The following is a 25,493-nucleotide window of genomic DNA, read 5'->3' as shown; positions in this document are numbered from 1 at the left end:
GACAGACAGCAATTTCAGATAATGAACTTCCAACGACAGAGACATCCAATGCGCCAATGAAGAATCTGCACGGGACGACACTTACGAGAGCTGCACCGCGCACAGGTAGGAGAAAATCCGACGACACGACCCACGAAGGCGGATCAAGGAAGGTCCGAATTACACTCGCAAATTCCGGGTGGAAACGCTGACCAGTAATACTGTACGTCACATATACCACCCTCTACGGACTCGCGGCTAAACTGAGTAATAACAGTATCAGTTGAGGAGTGAGGGGATCTTGCACGGTACTGTCTGATTCTACAGTTTGGTCACCGGTACATCTAGTTCCCCAAAAAGCCAACTGTTGTATTTGGTATTTGTCTAATACTTTAATTATTTCTTTTAGTTTCCCTGTTTTCAAAAGTGATTTTATACCTATTCCACAGAAGAAGTATTTCTTTTTGTTCTTAATTTACGTGTAGGGCATCCAAAGCATTGCACGTCCTTCACTTTGCATGTTGATTTGGGTTCTGCAGAATCCGATGGCCCGTTTGCGCAGATTTCTGAGACGAAATATTTCCTTTTCATGTTATCTTCTGCGGTGGTTCCAAGAAGAAAAATTTCCATGATGCATTAGTTATTTTATATTCCTGTTGGGGAACTGGTGTACTCAAATTCACATTTAAAACTGAGACTGTTAAGTGCCACAGCATTATTTGAGCCACCTGTTACATGGAGAACAGATGCTGATCAAACACCATCCGATGCGTGAAAAGACACATTTGGATTTTAATCTGTAGCGTTTATATTGTCCCTAAAAGCAGGGTTACCTCTTCTGTCATTTCCACCGTACCGATGCTCCTCGTACCTGATACTGTGGTCTTCACTGTTACCGTGGTAACCGACCTTCACGAGGTACTATCAACCTGGCCAGATAAACCAAGATTTTGGAAAAGGCGTTACTCCTCTCCCCTCTACTTTCTGAGCTTGGCATGGAATCAACAATGGAGAAGTTCTCTAATCTACTATCATAATTTTCTTTCAATGTCTGTAAAATTTACAAGACAATCTAAATTTACGATTAACGAATACTAAGTTACTACAAATATCTCCTATTGCTCTGATTGATGATGTGTGCCTGCAGCTGTTGTGTTAATGAGTCGTGCCTATAATGTCACACAGCCTTTGAAGTCCACACTAAATACCTTTAATGTAGTGATGGTTGTCCTAAACGCATACATTATTTTCTTTATTGGTACCATTGTGGGATCATAGGGTGAAACACTGAAGTTCTGTATGTGTCGGTTGGGATATCCCTTTCACGTAACTGACTTGTCTTCCTTTTTGCTTAGAGTTATTCTTAGTTTCCTCATTATAATCTTTCTGTGCCAGCACATATGCAACACTACCAGCATTTGTTTCTCTGGTTTTTGCAAAGAATGTGGGTGTCTTCCATGTAGAAGTTTTCTGTATGTTCTCAGAAATATAAGAGTGTCAAGCCAGTGCTTGTTTAACAAAAGCTTACTTCTTTATTCTGCTAATGTTGAAATATATTTTTAAAAATTGCTTTTTGGCATTAAAATTATAGTATGCATTTCCAAGTTTTGATGTTAAGCCATATACTATGTCATGCTTAATTTCTTTGTAAGTAATCAACATACATAAAAACTTACATCCATTTCACAAGTAATAATCATATCAATGTATTACAACTACTACTTTGATCATCAGTGGAAAGCCATACATAAGCGACAACAAATCTTCAAATTCCAACCATAAAATAAGATACTGTATATGTAGTGTCATGCGGTCGGCAGGAGAGAACTAACAGTCAGTTTCAACAGACTTTATTATAATTAAAGAAAAACACCTTCTTGACATACACTAAGTTTTTAATGCAAGAACAACAACAAAAACCTCTCAAGTCTTGTAGTAGCAAACCAGCAAGGAAACAAGACAATGGAAGAAAATACTGACCAAAATCTACTCTACAAAATACGAAGTGCTACTACAATGCTACGGCGAGTGCTTACAATGCTAGGGCTGGCGTAAGTACTGGCCAGAGCTGTTCCTAGCTGTTGGTAAACGTTCCTAGCTGTTGGTCTGACGGTCTAGGCGTGCTTAAAAACCCAGGTCGGCGGAGTGCTACATGAGTCATACGAATTGGTGCTACCCTGTCACACGTTGTCTGGTGAAGTAGTTCCATGTTTATTTGGAAAGTCTGTTGTTGTTCCTGCCCGCTGGCGATGTTTCTCTCCGCGCTCCTGAAAGGGAGTCGGCCACCCATCTTGCGTGTCGGTTGTGCGGGCCCTCTAACAATAAGGGCCGCTACTACAGTATATATTAATGGTAATTTTATTTGTAACGTATAATCAGAAGTCAGTAGACTCTTTACTCCATTGAACAAGTGCTGCAGTTCTTCTTCACTTTCACTGGCGATAGCAATGCCATCAGTGAATGTCATCATCAGTAGCTTTTCACCCCGAATATTAATCCCACTCCTTGATCTTCATTCAGATTTTAGGAAGTGGCTGAGTCGAACCAAGGACACCGGGCGTTTTGGTTACTAGTCAGAGACGTTACCCTTATACCATTATTTTCATAATCACTGTGTTCTTAAACATAGCACTGAATGGTTTTCTTACCAGTGGCATCAACCTCAACTTCAAAAGGACACAACATATTCAGTCAAGCGTGTGTTGAAGGAATACAGCAACATAAATGTAACACATAGTACACAAATAAAGACTGTGATGGATATTTAAAAATTTTAGGTGCTTCTGATGACGAACATTTAAATTATGAAAACCAAATTCTGGAACTTTTGAAACTAATCAGTTCAGTCACATTAGTACTTCGAGTCATTGCAGATCCTCACGAAAGCCAAATCATAATGTTAAGCTGTATGGAACACTGTCGTTGGATACTGTTGTCCGAATTCATGTTCTACGGTAATGTATCCTTAAGACGGAAAGTTTTAGTTGCTCAGAAACGCATTGTATCAGTAGTTATTGTGCCCCCTATTGATATTCTAATAGAAATATTTTTACGGATTTACGCGTTTTGGCTACTGCTTCAGTCTATGTATTCCATTAAGAAGTTTGCTGTAAATAACCCGTTAGAGGAACCATGAAGTTCTAATTGCAACCCAAAAAAATTATATTCATCATTACACATTTGGTCGTCTTTACCCATTATGTGGTGCACAGTGCTGCCACAAAATATTTTGATCACTTACTCGTTTGCGTAAAATGTCTGAGAGACGATAAAGTAAAATTTCAAAACAATTGGAAGGAGTTTTTCTATGAAACTATTCTTATTTCACTGAACAATTAATTTTTATGTCATATGTGAATCGTGATGGGTGGATAATACTAATTTGCAACAAAACCTTCTAGATCGTTATTGTTTAACCGTATTAACGTAGACTCTCTCTCTCGCTCTCTCCCTCTCCCTCTCTCTCTCTCTCTCTCTTGTGTTTCCTAGTTAATCTGCAGTAGCTGTTCACGTCAGTATTTCTGTAAGGAATTGGGGCACTGCACACACTGTAAGAATTAGTTTGCAAACGCTGTTCGAGGGTACAAGAAACTGGAGAGCAGCAAAAGAGTATATGTGGGGTATCAGGCGTACAGTGAGGGCGTTATGTTTACAGTACGGTGACGTCGAAGTTTTAAATAGTATTCTGAAAGGGTCTGGTCCAGAGACGACAGTCATTCGAGGACTTACAAAGTGGCTACGTTATGACGAGGCCACCCTTTATGAGGATGAAAAGTGACTGGGATAGATGAATGAAAGGCGCCTAAGAAGAGTATGAAAGGTTACTGTAAGAACAATAAAATAACGTTCTGGTGTTTTAGATAGAGGAGCGCTGACGATTTTAAAGGAGACAGTCGAAGCATCCAGCCAAGGAACAGAAAGCATTCTGAATGACTAGACATGAGGTAGAAGGGCAAAGTTAAATAAGCAAAACCCGAAATGTGTAATAGAATAACTGCCTGTTCTATGGCTCCCGTCCTCTTAGTCAAATGAGGTGTCTGCTTGTCCTCTAATTACCACAGGGAGCTCATTACCATTGATTAGCTCAGAGTGGTACCACAAATATCAATTACCGTGTCATCTTCCCCCATTGAGGAGTCGGCAATTTCAGCGAGACCGCCTGGTAAACTTAGCTTATTAGGTGAATTTACAGTTACGATGCAGATTTAGAGGTTCATTTGGAAGTTTAAAGTTGGGATAGTTCTTAACTTAGTTGTTTCTGTGATCCTTGGTATTAATTTATCCAACATATGGGTCGTATTCTTAAATGAAGGGAACGTCAATTTTCAATCTGTTTTCTTGCGACGTAAACATACAAACTTTCTGGGCATTGTGAATAAGACTCAGGTGCATGTTTATGGCGTAAAAGGCACAGATAAATAAGAGTTTGGTCATTTTAGTGTGAGGCTTTGAGCAGTTTTCACAGTTGTGCCAGTCATATCCGGATGTGTATTCTGGTGAATTTCGGGTTGCTGAATTTGGCGATTGCGAAGCGAACATATAAGTCTTGTGGGCATTTTGAAAGACGCATGTGCGTCAGACATACAGATAAACAAGATTATGGTCACTTTAGCGATCTAGTCTTGAAAAATTTGCACAGTTTCGCTTACGTGTCACTCATATCCGGATGTGTACTTCGTTGAATTTCGGGTGGTTAAATTTGGCGAGTGCAAAACTGAGCTCACTGTTAATGCCCTAGTCACATTATCCGCTTACCCATTCTTCACCCATATTTTTGGCTCTGAAAGGTGATGAGGGAATTCGACCTGTCGTAAATTGTTATGCATTCAACAAAAAGATAATTTTACAATTCGTTCAGTGCCTGATTAACATTCTTTCATCACTGCGTCCTGTAAGGCTGCTTCCTTCACTACTCTGGATATCAACCAGGATTATTGTCAAATGCCATTAACTGAAGATTGAATGCCAATTACCGCTTTCACTATCGGCTTGCATCGCTATAGCCGTTGCACGTTTGGGCTTTCAACCAAACCAGTAGTCTTGCTTTCCGTTACAGATCTTTATCGAAAAGGTCTCTGAATATTTTCGGCACGTGGAGAAGGTCTTGTGCTGGTTGAGGGATACGAGACTCACAGGTAAGCCCTCTAATGCCAAACTTACTCAGTCTCAGATGTCGATTTTGTGACATACAGTTTCTCCTCAGCGTGCACTGAAGTTATCTCCACCTGTCCTCCACCCAAGAATTCAAACGTCATGATAGCGGTGATTGTAACGACAATTTTTTCGGAAGTTCATATGTAACTTTGAATTTCAAGTTCATTGAAGAAATTTATAGAAAAAGACGGAAATTCGAAATGGGTCGCTCCCAGCATACTGTTTTTGAGAGTCGTATGACCACCTTGGAACATCACCTGTGTTAGCGATTCCTGTTATGTCTAAGGAAGATCTCAAACTGATACATCTCAGTTTGATGTAGCAATAGTTCTTTTGGAGGCCCGGTGGGGTATGCCTCTTTTGTCCTGTCAACGTTAGAAGCTGAATACTCAGATTACGAACTGCAATCACTGGCACTGCATTTTGTGCTTAAGAAGTTTCTCATATGTAGAAACATTGCCCATTTGCTCTTGAAAAGTATAACGAGATGCAGTCGGATTAGGAACGCCGATGGACGATCATGGGCGGATCGTATTATTGTTGACAGTCTTAGCCATATATTAGGAGAAGGTGAAACCTAAGAACCAAGTGGTTAAACATCTGCGGCTAGTAGTCAACAGCAGTAGGAACACATGAGAGCATTACTCACCCACCTTTCTCCGTTGTTTGAGGCCATGTCAAATTTTAAAAAAATGATAAAGTATCTAAAAACTAGGGATGCTATTACACTAATTTCTTTAAATGGAAATTTTTTCCCCATCAGAGGGACCACCTGGACTAAGAGAATATGGCACTCAGAATTAGTATCCCCTACATGTATGAATATTACCACGAGTCACTAAAAGATGCTTATTTGGGGATATTTAAAGTCCGGATGAAGATTGGGGAAAATTCTTTCTGGCGCTTGGTTGATAAGGAGATAAAAGAGTGGGTCCAATGTTGTCGGAGCCTGTACGAAAAGTTGAGCAACAACAGCACCCGTAGACGGTGTTGCCTTCAGAAATTGTGATGTGACCCATTGAAAGACTGTAGATAGACAAAGTAGATCTAATTCCCCCGGAGAAACGCTTATAATTGTCTGTGATGATGTCTTTATCCTTTTTTGTTGATTGTTTCCTACGTCTAATTTTGTCATTACCATAGTAACCCATGGTCCAAGGCAGGGCCGCACAAACACGGAAAACCGCACGCGTGCAAAGTGTGGTGCAGCGAGTGCCTGCACAGTGTATCGGTTCAACTCGGCATACTTCGCCTCAACTCGGATTGCTAGGTGAGGCCGACGCTGTGCGCTGCCGAATGCGCTGCCAGACGGCTTAGTCAACATAGGAATACGTAAGCGCAAGACAATTACCGGAATGATGGAACCATCTGCTCCAAAAAAAGGGAAAATTGCCGAAAGTCATTTCAAACCGGAATGGGAACTCTCCTACTTTTTTGTGCGCTGTACCGATAAAGCCAAACGTCTAATCTGCGGTACACTAATTACGTGTGTCAGAAAATCGTCTATTGATAGGCACTACAGCAAATTGCATTCAGAAAAGTATAGTGATATAACAGGGGATGCCAGAGAGGAAGAATTACGGAAGTTGCAAACTCTTGCAGAAGAGAATTCTGTATCTACAAACGAGGTTTGTTGCGAGTACTTTAGCATTTATATTTTTGTTAAAGATCATGCGAAACGAAATAACATTTGATTGGATTCCTTAGTTTTCGTTTTCGTATAAATTATTGCTAACGTATCTTTTTTTCTCTACTTTAGGGTAAAGAAGATGAGGGGTGTTGCGAAAGGACTCTCAGAGCTAGTTACAAAGTTGCTCTACGTTTAGCAAGAGCTGGGAGGCCATTTATGGACGGGCCATTAATAAAAAACATTATGCTGGACATAGTAGAGACAATGAATCCCACATTAGCTCCAGCGTACAGCAGAATACCACTTTCCAGAATTACAATACATCGGAGAATCAACGACATCGCTGAGAATTTGCATGAACAACTGGCAGCCAAAATTGAAACCTTCCTAGCGTACTCCATCGCACTTGACGAGTCCACGGATATTAACGACACGGCTCAGTTAGCAATATTTTTGCGTGGTGTGGACGACGACCTACATGTAACGAAAGAGCTCCTGGATATGATTTCGTTGAAGGGCACTGTTACAGGGGCGGATATTTTAGCAGCTGTTGAAATGGCAGCTAAAGGAATAGGACTCCCTTGGGAAAAGCTGTTTTCCGTAACCACAGACGGGGCACCAGCAATGTGCGGTAAAGCAAAAGGGTTTATTGGCCTACTGCGGAAAAAACTTAACATGCCGAATTTACCTTCCGTTCATTGTTTTGCACACCAAGAGGCTCTTTGTGCGAACGTTATCGGTCTTCAAGGTATGATGAAGGTAGTGGTGCGTATCGTGAACTACAATTGTTCTCATGGACTCACTCATCGTCATTTCGAATAAGTTTTGATTTCTTTTGAAGAGGAGTATCCAGATATTCCCTACCACGCTGAGGTGCGCTGGCTGAGCAAAGGGAAAGTGATTTCCTGAATTTTTCGACTACGCCACACTGCGGGTCAGTTTTTGGAGAGCGAAGTACGTCAGGAGCAACTTTTTCATGACCCTGAATGGGTAGCTTAGGATTTTTAGCAGACATTATCGCTCTCCTAAATGATTTAAGTCTGAGACTCCAAAAAGAAAACAATCTCATCAACGATATGATCAGCAAAATAAACGCTTTCCAGTATAAATTGAAGCTCCTCAAAAATAACCTTTCAGAGATAAATACGCAACACTTTACCGAACTAGGTTCAGATGGTTCAAATAGCTCTGAGCACTATGCGACTCAACTGCTGAGCTCATCAGCCGCCTAGAACTTAGAACTAATTAAACCTAACTAACCTAAGAGCATCACACACATCCATGCCCGAGGCAGGATTCGAACCTGCGACCGTAGCGGTCGCTCGGCTCCAGACTGTAGCGCCCAGAACCGCACGGCCACTCCGGCCGGCCCTGAACTAGGTAAGCGAGATATAAATTGTACCTTTATGAAGACAGCCCGATTTTTATAACCGCTGTAATCAAAACGGTACTATGTTTTTGTTTGACAGAATCTGTGCAGGAAGGAATGCGCTTTGAAAAATACGTCGAGGTGCTACAATCCCTTGAAAATGAGTTTAACGACCGATTCCAGGTAATGTGCCGGTATATGACATACAGCTAAATAAAGGAGATTGCGTTACATATGCAAGTGGGACATTACATAAAAACCAATAGTACACATTACATGTTTATTAAAATCTATCCCATGTTAATACTTCGATGCAACGGCTTACATTACTTTCATTTATTAACATTGGCTTTGTTATTGTTTCAGGAAATTACCTACCTGCAGCAGATTCTCGATGTTTTTGTGAAACCTTTTTCGATGGATATTGAAAGTGGGCCTTCAGATTTACATTTCGAACTAATTGATTTGCAAAGCGATGTTCACCGAAAGGATGTGTTTTACAATCCAAAAGGTTTGCTCCAATTCTACCAGAATTTGCCGAAGGAAGAAGCAGCGAAGATTATTTATATGTTAGATTCCACTTGTGTATGTAAAAGGTTTTCTTCTGTTTTGTCTTGTACAAAAACTAGATTTCGTGCGCGTATTTCTATTTGTAATTTTAAAAATTCTCTCAGAATTGCTGTCAGCCAATCGCTTGTTCCAGATCTTAGTAACATAATTGCAAATAAAATAAAGAGCACATAGGAAGATACATTTGTGTTGAAACCAAATTTAAAATTGTTACCATTACATTTATTATATAAATCTCTTTTGTACCGGTACACTAAACTAACTACATAAGTATTTGGCAATGACGAAGACAACTGGGTAAAGGCTTTGAAACAGGTCGAGACAGGCGGCGCGAGCGACACAAGCTAACGAAGTGAGAGGCAGCGCTGTTGCGCAGAGCCGAGGGCTGGTGGGTCTGCACCGTCGTTAACATAGCACAGCCGTCTTCTGCACTCTGCACTGTGCGATGCACCGGTGCATGCACCTTGTGCGGCCCTGGTCTAAGGGCCGGCCGAAGTGGCCGTGCGGTTAAAGGCGCTGCAGTCTGGAACCGCAAGACCGCTACGGTCGCAGGTTCGAATCCTGCCTCGGGCATGGATGTTTGTGATGTCCTTAGGTTAGTTAGGTTTAACTAGTTCTACGTTCTAGGGGACTAATGACCTTAGCAGTTGAGTCCCATAGTGCTCAGAGCCATTTGAACCATTTTGAACCTGGTCTAAGGGTTCAGTCGGCATTCGGCCGTGGTCACGTGCGGACCGGCTGCACGCGCCGGGCAGGGCACCGCAGTTATTTACTTCCGCGTCGCGGTATTTCGTGTTATGTAGCTTCCATTACTACTGCACCTCATGGCGCACTTTTACCACTGAGCGACACTTACAGTAACATTCCAAGCCGAATATGCCCGACCACGCGCTTTTTAAATTGAACAAATCATTCGCGAAGTGCTACGCCTGAACCCCCAGGAAGTGACAGGTATTCACTTCTGTATCATTGGGAGTATCGTCTATATTAAAATGACGACGGAGGAAGTATGTGCTGAGGTAGTTCGACAACACGCACACGGACTCAAGTTCAAGCATTCTGACGGGCAATTGGAGAGGTAACGGTAGATCCCGCTGGTGTAGGCCTTCGTACAATTTGGGTCTTTGAGCTCCCTTTCGAAGTGCCACAAGAGATGGTCGTCGAAGCTTTCCGACCCTACGGCAATGTTGTGGAGGACATCGCGGAAAAATGGCAGACGTTCACGACATACCACGTGTTGAATGGTGTCTGCCAAATGAAAATCGAACCTTCCAAACATGTACCATCCTATCTGCTGATAGGTGGCGTGCGAGCGATCGTAATGTATGATGGCCAGCTACGGACGTGTGCCGGTTGTGGACAAGATAGCCATGTTCGGTCAGACTGTCTCCGCCGCCGGTTGCTCCAGGTTCCGACCAGTGACTCAGCTCCCGAAGCGACAGTCACTTATTTACCAGACAGCTACGCCACAGCCGTGTACAGCCCCGGTGCGTCACTTCAGGGAGCGCCTGTTCTCTCCCCGGCACTTCCCACTGGAAATGGTGTTGCCACGGCCTCACCGGCACCATCTCCTCCGACGGCTAAGAGACCACCACCTCTCCAGAGCTCGATGACCAGCCCGCCCGCAGCGAAGGACATATATGCGAGTGTGATGTCTACCTCTGCTTTTCTTCAGATGGGCGCGACCTCGGACATTGAACGTCTGCATTCTGATACAGAACAGCACCTCCGAAAGCAGCGGTCGAGCTGAAAATGGAAAAGAAGTCAGACGCTATCCGACGACACACTTCTTCATGTGGCATCACAGGCAGTGGACCGGATACTAGACAGTGGTCTACCTTTGCGCACCCTTACGACAGGATTGGCCGCTCCCGATGTCCCATTTGAGAAACGATCCCACACGACAACGATGGATCCCATGGAGGGAGAGTCCCTGGCCTCCGCTACAACAGCGTCACCAGAACTCGTCCTCATTGAGTGCGACAGTCACTTGCCGCATGTTCGAGTCTCCTGGGCTGATGACGTCGACGATGGAGCAGATTGAGATGCTGGCCCTCCCGTCAGGCAGTGCCCCTTGGAGGTGCTTGACCCTCCTTCCACCCAGCGACTGCGACTACACTGACTGCGCAGGATGACTCACGCCAGCTGGACATCTGGTGGCAGCACGCCCACAACACTACCGCATCGCGACGATGAATCTGGCCACCATTCGGGCTTCCCACAAACTGGGAATGTTCTGAGATACCTTTCATGCTGCTGATGTCGACATTGCCCTCCTCCAAGAAGTGACTGTCACTGATCTCTACTCCCCCACTGCCTACACGGCACACATCTCCCATGCTTCTGACAAAGGTAGTGTAGTCGCCATCCTCCTCCATTCTAGACTCCCTCCTGAAGATGTAGTGTACCTTCCTAACGCTAGAGATATGGCTCTCACGCTGTTAGGCGTCCGGATCCTCAATACATATGCACCGTCCGGCTCCAGTCGACGTTGTGACTGACACACTTCCTTTGCTGACGAGGTAACGCCTCTTTTTGAGAGTCCTTGTGATGAAATGGTCCTCGGCGGCGATTTCAACTCCACACAAAGGCCTGATGACCAACTTCCACGTCATTCCCCGTGTGTGGCCCACTCTGTCATCATCGACAGACTTCACCTTGTTGACACATGGACAAAGGTTCATGGCACATGTGCAGGTTTCGTATACTATACGGTGCATTCGTCCAGTCACCTCGACCATTTATACCAACACGTTCATTTGCTGCCGACACTCGACATGCCGAAGTATGCCTCTGGCTTTCTCTGACCACGACGCCTACATCAGCGATGTCGACCTCGCCCGTCAACAGGTGTGGCCCAGTGGCGGCCTGTTTAAGTCAAACATTTCCCACCAGACTGTCCCCGATTGTCGACGGATCATTGAGGATGCGTGGGCCCTCTGTTCCCGGCGTGGCGCCCTTATCCTGTTGGCTATCCTGCGCAAAGCTAGCTTTCGCAGGGCCCTGATGGAATATGGCAAAGACTCCGAAGCTTGGCAAGCAAGCACCATGGTCTTTTATTACGCAGTGCTTCCTGACTGCACTTCGACTGCAATCTCTTCTGTCCGTCAGAGGATAGTGCATCGTGCTAAAGCGCAGGTGACTTCACTCATGCGACGACGCTGGGAAGGGGCCCTTGTCAGTTCCTGCGCCCGTGACCATATGCCTCATGGAACGCCATCGATGTAGCACCTCCTCACAGAACACCGAAGTCGTCGTCGAGCTCTCATCCACAACCTCACCGATGGGGAAGGACGCCAATACACTACGCAATGCGCCATTGGTCACGCTTTCTATTCTCCTTTCCGCCGGCTGTACGCTGCCGTCCCACATCCCCCGACACTAATTGAGGAGGTAGCAGCACTGACTGTCAACACCATGCCAGAGGACGAGTCTCAAGAACTTCAGGAACAACTGACCTCCGATGAAGTCCTAGATGCTGTCAAGGTGGGAGCTGCCAACACGTCCCCTGGTCCTGACGGCCTCCGCCTCGAATTCTACGAGGGTTTTAGCTATCTTTTAATACCTACTAGGACGTCCATCTGTCGCGAACTGATGTCACCCACAACGACGATTCCAGCCACCTACCTAGATAGGGTCATCATCATGGTCCCTAAGCCACATGGGCTATCACCGATCTGTGAAAACTGGTCCAGAAATTTTTACCCCTGTTTTGGCCTCACTACTCAATAATGCAGGCAAGATACGTCAGCTCCCTTGATCAGACTCCGCTGGTCGGTGACAACAACATCCTTATGGCCCTTTGCCGTTACAGGGACATGATCTCGCTCGCGCGGTCGCTACATTTACCTGGCGCGTTAGCAGCGCTTGACTTCAGTCAGGCATTCAACCGTGTCGACAATACCTTTCGGAAGTTCTGTGTTTCCTGGCTCTTATAGTTACAGTGGTAATGCGGCTCTTGAGCGGCGTGTCGTCAAGAATACTTTGTAATGGCGGTCTCACCGCGCCTCTAGCAGTCGAGCGCTCTGTCCGACAGCGTTGCCCACTTTCCACAATACAGTATACTTTGCCCTTACTCCAGGGGCTTCGCCAACGTCTGGTGGGCTTGACATTGCCTGGGCACCGCTTCTGTTGTACAGAAAATGCGGACGATCTTGTCCTCTACCTCCGCAATGAAGACGATGTTGGCGCGGCTCTGACGTGGGTGGCGACATGTGGGGAGGCTCTCAACATTTCCAAATCGAAGGTTCTGCTCATTGGTGAGGGTCTACCTGAGAGATAGGTGGTTCCTCTAAGTGTGGCCAGCAACGTCCGCGCTGTTTGGCCATTGATTTTATGAATGACCATCGCTCTGTGGCAACCAGCAGTAGACATCTCCTCCAAACGATATGTCTTAGATCTGTCGATATTGTACAGCGAGAGCAATACGTGAAGGTTTACCACGCCTCCCACATCCCCCACGTGGCACAAGTGTACCCGGTCCCGATTATCGTCGCATGTAATATGTTGATGGCGATGGGATCCTTTATCTGTACCGGGATGTTATTTAAAGTTTAATACTCCTCTCTAGCCTTCCCTCGGAAGCGTGTAGATTGGGCTTATTCCATGTGCCAGACAGAGTTACGACACATTTTGTTCGCTCCTATCTTAAAGTCTGGAATCGCTGCCCGACAAGCCTGACCGGAATGCTTTTGCGTAAATAACCTCTAGTCACCAAGTCCACCAAGTCAGCCCCAGTCATCAGACACTCCATATCCATTTCATCACTTTCGGCACTTCTTTCTCGAATTAAGTTACTTCCTGCACTCGTTACCCCTTTTATGTATGCTCCGGACGAAGAGTGTACACGACACACTACAAATGTGTCAAGACTCCAGCCCCATCAAACCCAAGCTTCCCCAGATCATATGGAGTCGTGTTTGAAAGGTGGTGCACGCTGGTTATCTCGACATCAGCGTCCTGTCCACCTGGTATGTCACCGTCAACGGCAAACAGGGCAGCCACTTACGTTTGCACCGCATCTGCCACGCTGACACACCCCTCTGTGTTCACTGTGGTTTAGACGACACAGACGCTCATCGATTCTCATGCGGTCCGTCGTCTGAGGTCTGGAGGCTCACACAGTGTATCTTGGCTTTCTTTACCAGACAGACATCTCCTCAGATCACTTTCCTGACGCTTTTATTCCCGGAAGTGATCCATAGTCCTGCAACAGAAATTAACGCTCTGAATTGGATTAGCGGTCATAAGGTCCGCTACCTTTTTGGCCCCGACAGGAAATCAGAACTATCTTATTGGACGTACTTTAATGATCGACACTGCACTTGTTCGCAACCTTAGATACAAGCAGTTATTTTCTACGGAGCGCCTTCCAGTTAGAACGTCCTAGCCATGAGATGCGATACTTTTTTTGCCGACATAATGTTCGGAACGCACTACAAACGGAATCTCCATTAAATTTTCGAGAAGACACGTTTGGATGTTCCGCCAATCCGAAGGCGCTAGAGACTCCTGGAATTATAGTACATAGACTAATTCAATTTAAAAAAATAAGAATTAAAAAAGTTAAAAAACTAAAAAGTAATAAAAATAAACAAAAGAAAATAAAAATATACATACAAAAACGCAAAAAAACAAGAAACATAAAATGCAATAAAATAAACTAAAAAAACCAAAGCCCATACACCACTACTTCCATTTCATCGCTACTCTCTGTGTTTTCCCCCCGTACTTACATCGTTTCCTACACTGTTTTAGTAATAGGTTGGTTGTTTTGGGATAGGCCTAGATAGGCGTCAACGCCTGAAGATGTACATTTAATTTTTTTGTAAGGACACAAGTGGCGGTGGCAAGTAGATATTTCTTGTAGTTTTCCCTTTCCTGTCACGGGGCGGAAAAAAGTGGTAGTGCAAAAAAAAAGTGCGACAACATATGCGTTAGTTCAAATCTCCCCAGTATCATTTCTTTCTCGTTCAACTTTAAAAAATTGATAACGCGATCGCTCGCGATAACCGGGAAATTCGAGTTTTAGTCTCGGCCCTGGCACAGATTTTCATAGTTAAAAAAAAAAAAAGAAAAAGAAAACATAAAAAGTGGTAGCGTCTTTGATTCATAATCAAAACGTCTTCGGCCCGTGTTCGTATTCCGTCGCTGCTTAAATTTTGATTAATAATCAGCGCTGGAGGCCGAAGACTTCCGGCATAAGGAGTCACCGTCATTCTGCCAACGGCATTGTCAAAGAGGGCGGAAGAACGGACAGAGTTTCTTCATTGCTGTATTTTGGTTGATCTTGTATTTTGGGAACATTGTGAATAGACCAGTATGCCTATAACCTACTCCTTTATTGTTATAATGAATATGAATAATATAATCTCGTGTTATACATTCCTTCTACAGCAAACAGAACGTTAGTTACTTCATAAACATTATCAAGTTCGAAAAGGGGTCATTTCCAATATATACAAACTGCATTACTGACCACAATCGATTGCCAAACTATGTTGCAGTCATATATATTGTTTATCCCTGTGGCCGATTGCTACATAGCAACTAGACGACAGCATGCTTAAACCCTTATGTAGTAAAATTTTTTTCAGTCCCCTGAAAGTTTGCTTTCTTGTACGTGACCCCTTTTCTAATGCACCGATTCACTTATATTCCTGTTTCTCACAAATATCTGGTTCTTTCTTTCCGTACTTGGCAATATTTTTGAGGATTGGGTTAGGCAGGAATCTAAGAGCATAATTTACATTTTTGTGAGCGAACAATTTGTCATTACAGTTATAATGTTGTATCTTACAATTATTTGGCTGTTTTTTCCAATGTTGATGGTTAGGCTGGGCAGGTACCGGTGCAGAGCTCAAATGGTTCCGAGTGAAACAAGTAGTAATCCAATTTATAATCTTGGTTGTTACAAATACTTCGCTGATCATTTCAAATGTGATGTCACAGAGGCGCGTCGTGATTGTAAAGGGTTGTTTTTAGGGATCGTATTGTACTTACCAATTCCTCACTTTTGTGGTGGATGTTTGTGTTTGTGAAGTAGTTCGTGGTAATGGATCAGGTGAATGGGATCCAATCTTTGAGAGTTATTGGTTGTATATTTGATTCAGTTTTTCAGCTGTAAGTTTTTGTTTACAGTTAGTGTGTGTATGTGTGCGTGCTGGTATGATTGTGTGTGTGTGTGCGTGTGTGTGTGTGTGTGTGTGTGTGTGTGTGTGTGTGTGTGTATGGTATGTTTTGTGGCCTGTCGTGAGATTAACTTGGAGTTGCCTGTCGTCCGTTACTACGTTCTTTGACCTTCCTCATTAATTATGCGAGTGTACCTTGTTTACAGAATGGACATCTCTTTGAAATTAGGATTTTAAAATTTGTGTTTCGTTAGTTTTATTTGTTGGATTGAGATTGACGGTGGTGTCGATGTCTGCGTTTCAGCTGCATACGTGTAATTACAATTTTACGGTATTGATGATTATGGTTGTGCGTGACGTTTTTGGGTATGGCTGTCTTCGTTTGAACTGAGTAGGTCAGGTGAAATATTTCTTTTCAACTTGGCGTCACTTCTACTTACTCATGAGGTATATTCTGGAGGTATTCTTGTGCTTGATTTTTTGATTATTTGGTTCCTGTGAAATAGTTTTATTTCTCTTAGTTCTGTTGTCTTTATTTTGTTTTGTGCCCGCTCAAAAATCCCAGATTACCGTGGTTGCCCCGTAGTTTTTGCCCCGTAGTTTCATTTCAATAGCTGACTGAAATACTTAGTGTGGTTTTTATATTTGATTTTGTCCGTAGTAGTTTATCTGGTGGTCGCCATCTGGAAGAATGTAATCGGCCTCTGATCAACTGTTATCTGTGGTTGTCTTAGTAACTCGTGTAAACTATGCTGTTTACTCGAAATATAACCACATGGGTCAAAGCAGACGGATGGAATCGGACTCTGCTCTAATATCGAATTTTGGGATTAGTATTTGTTATCCTTGTTCAGAATCTCCTTCAAGTCCTTCATTCCTTCAACGCCTTACCAGCTGAACAATATCAGTGATAGCGCGCAAACCTTACTTACACTCACTGGCATCTTTACTCTTTATCTTCCACGTGTATATTCTGAAGTTGTCTTTTGCAAATGGTGTACATCGCTCTTTCATTTCTCAGTGTGCGTTATTCCCATGTGCCTCAGGATTGGAATGTGTCATTCCACATGAACTCCACGAAGTCTTTTCTAGATCAACAAATCGTAGGAAGGCATGTTCGTACACAATTCTTCTCAGATGTAAACACGTCATGCTGTAAAATGTACAAATACTTCGGCCAATACTGTATGTAGCCTCTATCTGTTTCTATGTATTTTCAGAAGGTAACAGGGTTGTGAGGTTGTCAGTTATTAGCTTTCTGACTACGTGTCATTTCCGCTGCATTTACACGAGGCCGTGCAGAAAAGCAATGTTTCCGAATTTTTTTATGTATCTATTGATCAACAAAGTCACATTTCCGACGGACACATTTCTCCGAACTGTAGAATATTTCACTTTTTTGACGGAGCCACAACCTCACCTCCGCTTGTAGCGCTTCATCGCCATCAAAGTGAAGACATCGGAGATATTAGTTAAGTTTTTGAAGCAGATGAAAATCGAATGGAGCCTAGTCGAACTGTAGAGAGGATGATCGATAACAGCGAACCGAAAGCGTAGAAATGTTGCAGCGCTTCTGTGTAGTTTTATTTCTCTTAGTTCTATTGTCTTTTTTTATTTTGTGCCCGCCCAAAAATCCCAGAAACTCATCGAATTCTAAACTCGATTACAGCACACTCTTTCTCAAGCACCGACATAATTACGTTACACACCGCCATGTTACAATCCCGAGCCCTCTAGCGGCAGAAGGCTGCTAATACATTGACGTGAGAAATAAAAAAGATAGATTGGCAATAACGTCTGTTTTAATTTAAAAGCTCTAAAAGTTTGCGCCAAAAAATAAGGTGACATTAAATTTCAGCATCCCCTCGTATATTGTTTGGAAGTTTACAGTGGATTAGTTACCGTACCTGGTAAACCTACATGGAAAGAAAGAAAATTCGTGCCTGGCGTTCAACCACAAATCTCGAGTAAAAATTGCCAAGTGCTCTTGTAATATGGTTTTAGGAAATATGAAAATTTATATTCTCTATGTAACTGCAGGTGTTAATATGTTTTATTCTCAGTGTTCTATGTAGAATTTGTCTCTACTCGTCTTTACCTTGTTACATTCCATTAGATTTCTATCTGCATGGCATTATTCACCAAAGAAGGACTTCATGCCCACTTGATTCCACATGACAGACCGTATGTTCCATTTTAGAAATTCGAATGCCGTCAACATTCCGGTCCGTGAAGTGAAAACCCCAGCAGAAAGTCGGTCATGTAAATACCAGACGATGGAAATGGATTGCTGCTCTTTGCGCAAGTCCCCTGAACTGCAACATCAGTCACGCCGTGTGACAGCTCACAGCGCTACCTCTTCCCTCCCGTCCACCTCCGCCCTCACAGGCCAACCCTCCCAGACAGACGGCGTCCTGCAGCGTCGGCATTGCTCCATTCCTCTTCCACTTCTCATAAATCCGTCAAGCCACTCTCGCTTTAGAAGAAATTTAATTTCACATGGCAGAATGCTACGTGTTTTGACTGACTTCTGAGACGAACGAGCTGCCGAGAAATGTGATTCTGTACATCCGTGACCTCTTCTATTGTTTAATACTGGTATTATACTAGGCAAGCTTGCATAGGCTACATGCTAAAAGGCAAGTTATGACATGCATTATTTTACATTTACATCTACATGTATAGGGTATCACAGGGATACATACCAAAGTTTGATAATATGTAATTTGAAATGTACCCACATCAGTGCTTTAGTAGTTTTTTGTCTGCTCGTAACAGTCTTCACACTAAAACATCACATTATTTACAACCAGATGTTTTTCTTCGCTGTCGTAACTGCTCCAAGATGGGAACTACACTTGTCAGTATAGAGCAGGTCTACATTACCACACTTGAATATCTGACCAGCTACTCAGTGGGAAACAAACTTTCATGGCTTTCTTATGTTACTCGGCCTTGGAGGTACTAACCAAGCTAAAACATACTACCTTTAGTAGCTATAATTATCAGTCTGCAAATGAAGTACATACTGAAATAACGTAGTTCAGTACACTGTCCTCAGTCAATAGAAGTATCTGCACTTATGCCCTAACACTTCCCAAATCAGCATATAATATGTAGTGGAGGGTGTCAGCGATGTTCTGTCCTGTTCCATTTGCGAAGTGAGCAAAGAAAAGGAGCTATTTGGTCGAAAACTGACATTTTGAGCACGTGGCTGTGTATAGAATTTAGGTTGACTCTTACACAGAAGATAGAAGCCCCATCCACTTTTTACAATGTTGTTTATTTATTTAAACAGCGTCGTTACCGCGTTGAACCTACAGGTTCGTCTTCAGATGGCTAGTTCACTTTTCTTTTTGTTTCCCCACCTGACAAAATTCCCTTGCTGTGGTCGTGCCCTATAACCAAAACAAGATGTCAGACAACATCTTTTAAAACGAAACTGTGCCTCACTATGATTTTAAGTGATGTAAACAAATTGTTATTATTAAAGGGAAGAGGTATCCGCACCATTATCTTCAAGTGCAAGTTGCTCATCATCTTGCAGCAGCGAAAACTCTATAATGCACTTTTTGTATATATCCACATAATGTAAGGCACCTGACAAGATGATGAGCAAACTACACTGGAACACAATGGCGCGGATTCTTCATAATAATAACAATTTGTTATGAGGCACAGTTATAGTTAAAAAGTCGTTGCCTCACATCTTGTTTTGGTTGTAGGGTTTACCACCCCAAGAAAATTTTGTGACGTTGGGAAACAAAAAAAAATTCTAATGGAAAACGTGAACTAGTCGTCTGAAGATGAACTTGTCGGTTCCAAATAAAAGTCAACCTATATATAAGAAAAGGAGAATGCTTATATGCTCCTGTACCAGTAATCTCACTTTACTCTCACTACTCTTACGTGAGATACAAGTTGACGGCAGCAAAGCTGCTGTACTATTTCCTACGAATAGTAGTTCTGCTCATTTACCCAACTGCGCTTTGCCTATCTTCCGAAGATGCACAATATTTCACTTCTACAAAGTTCCACCCTTTTTCCGACTATGTGAGAGCGCTTCCGAATTGAGTTTCTGATCGCCTCTGCGTGATAAGGAAGCGTATCACTTGATTAGTGTTCCAGAATTTTTCGTACCAATCTGTTGTATCAGATTTTCATTTAGATGCACTATACTTTTATTATGCCTCAATGCTAGTCGTCAGAGATGTGGAGTCTAGGAATCCTCGGTGCACCGTTTGCTAGACAAACAATTCAAACAAATCGTGTTAATAAGTTTTATTACAAAAAGTAAATGACAATACTTAATTTTGAAGTACACAGATGTGTCGCAAGCAATCGGCGACATACAAAATAATGAATCTTCTTTATTATAAACAATTCCAAGCCTGAGCTACATAGAGTGTACAAGCGAAGAAACGAGCGTCGACGCCTCTATTTAAGTGGCTAGTCTTGAAGCTACTATTCAACTGGGCCGTCACCTGTCGGGCGCTGTGCTTATGCCCGCTTCACACAGGGGCCGCTGCTGCAGCGTTGTCGTAATGGAGAGAGGTCCGGTCAGTGTGCAATTGGCTGACGTCTTGTCATAGCAATTTCTTCTCTAACGTTTTCGATGGGCGCGCCAGCACTTGACTTTACGCTGTAACAGCTTTCTCACACTCCTTACAACAAATCTGAGTCTTGCACACGCTCTCCCTGCAACAGATTCTACACGTTCGTCCTACATCATATGGATCGTATCGCTTTTTCGTATTACAATACGTACGCTGATGGTCACCACTTCACTTGTAATAGCGTAACATCGGGCTCCTTTTTACAGGCTGTAACCTCCCCACAGAAACATTAATGAATAAAGAATGTGATTCTAATTTAGTGTAACCTCTCTACAGAAATTCCTTCACATTTAACCTCCACACAAAATTTGTTTCCCATTTAATTTACCCACAAAATTCCTTTTTCATTTAATGTAAGCACGAAACAGAAAAATTCCTAAACCTCATAATAAAAAATAAATTCAGTAACCTGGTAAAATTTGGACGACAGCAGTGCTGCGTTATGGCCCTGTAAGATGATTCTGAATAAAAAGCAAAAATTCTCGCCTCGATAAAGTCGGCTACTATCTGCTCTTACAATAGCTCTTTTCCGGCACAGCTCTATGCAACGCTGGCCTATACGTTTGTTATTTATGAAAGGAAGCTAATGATTTTTCTTTTGCAACAATCGGAATGACCATGCATTGAAAAAAAAATATTAAATTCTTTAAATTGAAATGAATGCTTGTTATTATTAGGACATTTTTTTTAAAAGACATACATGGGAGTTAACATAATATTACTAGATATGTGCGAGGCTGCTTGTTTTTACCTTATACAATAATACTCAGGCTCTGGCATCGCTCCACCGCGACCGCCCCAGCCAACATGATACACTAGACCAGACCAGAGCAGACACACACACTGGACTGGCGCAGACTAGCAACAACAACTTACAGCTACTGCTACACAGTTCGTACTCAGTCAACACTGCTCTCTGGTCAGCGATTCTCTTATACCTTGCATATCGCAGGCAGTGCATACCTCTTACATAACCCTCCACTGTGGGGGCAAAAATTTGGCAGCGATGGTGAGTCAATTGGACTTGCCATGAGCAACAAATTTTTCTTAAGTAACTAAGTTTACAGTCACAGAATATATACATATGTATATATAAGTGCAGAACATGAAATGAAATATTGTGCACATGCACTGAGTACAGAACATATCAAGCAATGACAAAATGTATACGCAATGAGTACAAAACATATTAACAAATGACATAAAGTGCACACGCACCGTAGTACAGAACAGATCAAGCAATGACAAAATATATACGCAACGAGTACAAAACATATTAACAAATGACGTAAAGTACACACGCACTGTAGTACAGAACAAATCAAGCAATGACAAAATGTATACGCAATGAATACAAAACATATTAACAAATGACATAAAGTGCATACGCACTGTAGTACAGGACATATCAAACAATGACAAAATGTATACGCAATGAGTACAAATCATATTAAGAAATGCCATAAAGTGCACACGCACTGTAGTACAGAATATATATATATATATATATATATATATATATATATATATATATATATATATATATACTACTTACTTGCTTATCGCTAATGGACCCAGAAGGATCACGCAAAGCTTTCTGACGTCGTTTCTTCCATACTTCTTTCATTCGTTCTCCATGTTTTCTTTTTCTTTCTTCTGTCCATTTTGCTCCTGGTCTCTTTAGTGCTTCCTTCTCCGACAATACAATCCACTTTTCCACCTTATTTCTAAAAGTTTTTCTATCTTTGACATCTTTAGGTTCAATATTTGCTTTTTGTAAATCTAATTTTACTTGGCTAATCCATGGTGTTGTTGATTTGACTTTTTCTATGTAAGTGAGAATTCTGTTGGTGAGTCGTGTGGGGGGAAGTCTAGTGACATGTCCATGAAATTTTAATCTTCGCCTTCTTATGTCTGCTGCCAGGTTTGATATAGTTTCTGTGGTTCTTCCTGATTGTATCCGGTATCCTTCTTCTGTTAATTTTGGACCTAAAATCTTTCTCAATATTTTGCGTTATTCTTTTAGTATTTTTTCTAAATCACATTTTGTGTGGAGTGTGAGCGTTTCACTAGCATATAGTGCTGCTGGCTTAATTACTGCGCAGTAGTGTCTGATTTTTGTGTTCGAGGAGATGCATTTTTTATTGTATGTTTCATGTGTCATACCATATGCTCTCTTCATTTTCTGTTGTCTGATCTTCTGTGCAACTTTCTCTCCTCCGGTTGGCTCCCAAATTTCACCTAGGTATTTAAAATGTTTTACTCTATTTATTTTTCCGTATTTTGTGTTCAAACTGTGTATATGGAATTTCGTACAGAAAAATTCTGTCTTTTGAAACGAAATTTGTAAACCTACTTTATCCGCGCATTCCTTAAGGATCTCTATTTGTTTGGTGGCGATTTCTTCATCATCTGCAAGTATGGCCAAGTCGTCTGCGAATGCTAAACAAGATATCTCCACGTTGTCTTTGGTTCTACCAAGATGGATTGGTTTCCAGTAGGATTGATTTTTTAATTCTTTTTCCCATTCCTTAATGACTTTATCCAGGACTATATTAAACAGAAGTGGAGATAGCCCGTCACCTTGACGTACTCCAGTTTTTATGAGAAAGGTTCAGAGATTTCTCCCCTGAATTTAACTTTAGATACAGTGTCTGTCAGTGATTCTTTGATAAGCCTTAGTGTTTTGGAGTCAAGTCCAAGTTCCTCTAAAATGTTAAACAAAGATTGCCGGTCAATTGAGTCATTGGCTTTCTTAAAATCTACAAATGTACAAATTATGGGGGCATTTCTAATTGCTTTGTGTTTTAATATTGTCTTTAAATTAAATATTTGTTCTATGCATGAGCGACCGGGGCGGAAGCCTGCTTCATAATCACCAATTTGGCGTTCAAGCTGCTCTTGTGTTCTTTTCAGCAGGCATGTTGAGAGAATTTTGTAGGTGACTTGTAAAAGTGAGATTCCCCTGTAGTTATTGACATTTGTTCTGTCTCCTTTTTTATGTAACGGGTGAATAAGGGCACATTTCCAATCCTCTGGTAATTTTTCTGTTTCCCATATTTTTGTTATTGTTTTTGTGAGCTCTTGCAACGTCTTTGGTCCTAGGTTTTTTAATAGCTCTGCAACAATGCCATCTTCGCCAGATGTTCTATTATTTTTTAAGTTTTTAATGTGACATTTGATTTCTTCCTGTGTTGGTGGTAATGAATCCGGTTGAGCGTTGGCACTGATTTCTTTGGGAAACCTTAAACTAGATTCTGGGCAATTTAGTAGGTTAGAAAAATATTGAGCCAATACTTGACAGTTTTCGTGGTTTGTTATGGCTAATTTACCGTCTGGTTTTCTGAAACATAAATTTTGAGGGATATATCCTCGTATTTTATCTGCAAAAGTTCTGTAGAAGTCTCTTGTATTATAGTTTTGGAAATTTTCTTCTATGGGATCCAGTTGTGCCTTTGTGTACTTCCTTTTTGCTTGCCTAATAGATTTTGAAACCTGTTTTCTAACCTCGTGAAATAAATGTGGACTTTCTTGTGATTTTTTACTGTTATATTCTTGAAATGCCTTTTTTCTCTTTTCCAATGCATTTTCACAGTCTGAATCCCACCAAGGGTGTTTGAATATCTTTTTGAAGGGAATAGTTTCCCAAGCTATTCGCGTGATTTTAGAATGAAATTCTTCCCATGTGTTTGCCTTTTCCTTCTCCCATTCTTCTTTTACTTTAGATTCTTTAATCTTCTTGGTGTCATATTTCTGTATTTCTGTTTTCTTCTGATGACTTCTTCGTGCTGTAAACTTGATTTTAATTCTAGTTAGGTAATGGTCTGAATCAATGTTTGCTCCTCTGCGTACTTGGACGTCGTAAATTTCTTTTTGTACTGGGTATGAAATCGCCACATGATCTATTTGAAACTCGCCAATTTGTTGTATAGGAGATCTCCATGTCTTTTGTTTTCTTGGACATTTTCTTAGAGATGTTGACATTATCTTCAGGTTATTCTGCTTACATAGTTCGACGAGCCTTGTACCATTTTTATTGGTAAATTTATGTGCAGGATATTTGCCTACGGTTTTTTGGTGGATTTTGTCTCTACCAATTTGGGCATTAAAATCGCCGAGTAGAACTTTTGTATCATCTTTTGGAATCTTGGCCATTATATTCTCCAAATTTTCCCAGAACTTTTCTGTTTCTATAGGGTTTTTCTTGTTGTCTCCGTTAGTGGGAGTATGAACATTAACCATTGTGTAAGTTTTGTTGGCACATTGTAAGCGCATCGTCATTATCCTATTATTTACGGGAGTAACTTCCTTGATGGAGCTGAGCACGCTCTTGTGTATGAAAAACGCCATCCCGAGATGGGGGGCTCCTCTTCCGATTCGTTTATCCGTCTTGCTCTTAAAGATGCGATAGTTGCCATAATCTGATGTTTCTTCATCTGTAAAACGTGTCTCCTGTAAAGCTAGTATTACTATCTTTTGCTTTTCAAGTTCTGTTGTAAGGTTTAGAAGTTTTCCTGGTTGGATTAATGTATTTATGTTAAAGGTTCCAATGTATGTAGGTGTTTTAAGTGGAAGTTTGCCAGAGAGCTCCGACTTTCTCTGATGTAATCGTGTAAGTCCAGGTTCCCCAGAATCCGAATTCCTGGTTGCCATCTGTTGATGGGTGGATTGGTTACCACCTGGGGTAATGTTGTTATTACTTGCACGAGTCATACTTACTTGTAATCAAGTTGGTCCAGTGTTTCCACTGGGTGTTTAGAACCAGGGATTGTTAGTTCCTGGCGCATTATGACCAGCCGCACATTGTGTGAACAGACGCTGACCAGAATGCCGTTGGTTCCCACTTCAGACGCGTCCTGGATTTGGGTGTTGACAGTGCTTATTGTAGTGGCGGCACTTATTCGCCATGACACAGCAACGTCTTCGGGTTCTGTGGTTTTTGAATGAGTGTGAACCTTGCCAAAAGTCACCCTCCCACACCCTCGTGATGCTGCCGCCTCGGTCCGGGACTGCTTATTTGGGTTTCCCCTTATTCGCAGCTGTCC

Source organism: Schistocerca americana, chromosome 7, assembly GCF_021461395.2.
Source record: "Schistocerca americana isolate TAMUIC-IGC-003095 chromosome 7, iqSchAmer2.1, whole genome shotgun sequence".
In the NCBI taxonomy this organism is placed as follows: domain Eukaryota; kingdom Metazoa; phylum Arthropoda; class Insecta; order Orthoptera; family Acrididae; genus Schistocerca; species Schistocerca americana.
This window is presented reverse-complemented; position numbering follows the sequence as displayed.